Source organism: Mus pahari, chromosome 5 (assembly GCF_900095145.1).
Source record: "Mus pahari chromosome 5, PAHARI_EIJ_v1.1, whole genome shotgun sequence".
Taxonomy (NCBI): Eukaryota; Metazoa; Chordata; class Mammalia; order Rodentia; family Muridae; genus Mus; species Mus pahari.
Genome location: NC_034594.1, coordinates 144,062,540 through 144,064,002, shown reverse-complemented (window position 1 = coordinate 144,064,002; position 1,463 = coordinate 144,062,540).

Genomic DNA, 1,463 nt, shown 5'->3' with positions numbered 1-1,463 from the left:
ATTTCTGAGTCGAGGCCAGCCTGGTCTACAAAGTGAGTTCCAGGACAGCCAGGGCTACACAGAGAAATCCTGTCTCGAAAAACCTTAAAAAAAAAAAAAAAAAAAAAGAATAAGGTCACTCCTTCCTAATTCTTTCTGAACCCTTGCTGGCTGATTCAACTCAAGTGTTCCTCTCTGAGCTGACTGATTCAATCTGGTTTCTCTCTCAGTCTCTAACTTTTTGCTCTACTTGGCCTTTAGCTCTGGAAATCTGTCCTAATCTTCTGACTACTTCTCATTCTCTGGCTTGNTCTGTCTTCACCTGTGTCGAACTTCTCTGTAACCTATCTCTGTACCACTGTCTCGGTAAAACCCCCTCCTTCTCTCTGCATTACCCCTTAAGTAGCTTCCCTTTCTTCTCTCTTTTGAGAGTTGGGCATACCCTATTCTGTCAAATCTTTCTCTGATCCATCACTTTGTCTGCCACTCAATTAGATATCGCTTTCAAACCTGTGTGCTTCCTTCTACAAACTAACTTTACCTTCATTGTTTGGGATTAAAGGTGTGTGCTAAGGGTTTGTCTGGTATTTAGCCAGAGTGATTAAAGGTATATGCTACGACTGAGCCACACCTCAATGACAAAAAGTTTTTATTCAATAAATAACCCTACCTCGGGAGTTCACAGTGTGATCAAATATCCTGCAACAGGGTCTAGTTAAAGAACATTGGAAGAGCAGCAGTTGGGGATTCTCATGTCTAGCCTGATGAGATTGGTTCCCCAGACCAGTCATGTGCTCATCCTCCCTGTATGTGTCTCTATGTTTCCTCTGTTTTCTTATAAGGATATAAATCATATTAGAATTAAACCCCACCCTAATCTAGTGTAGTCCTATTTTAAAGAATTACATCTCCAAATCCATGTTTCTAAATAAAATTGCATCATTACATAATTAGGATAAGGACTCTGACATATCTTATTGGAGATCATAATTCAACCCATAATAACAATCATCATTAAGTCTCCTCAAGATTTTTAAAATATATATGTGGGTGTGGGAATGTATATAGGTGAGTTCAGGTGTCCATGGAATCCAGAAGAGGGCATTGAACTCTCTGGATCTGGAGTAATAAGTTATGTAAAATGGGGCTTTCTTTTGGACTGCCAGCTCCCAAATAATGACAGAGACTTATATCTCTTTATGAATGCTTAGGCCTTATAGATAGGCTTGTTCCCAACTAGCTCATAAGTCAATTAACCCATTTATACTAATCTAATTTCTGCCCTGTGGCTCATTAGTTACCTCTCCTTCAGTCCCAGTCTGCTTCTTCCTCTGCATCTGGCTGACTCCTCCTATGCCTCACTCTTTTTCCCAGAGTTCAGGCTCTCCTGGAGGTCGCACTTTCCTTTCCTATTGGCCATCTGATTTTTATTAAAACTGATCAGAAGGAGAGAGAGAGAGAGAGAGAGAGAGAGAGAGAGAGAG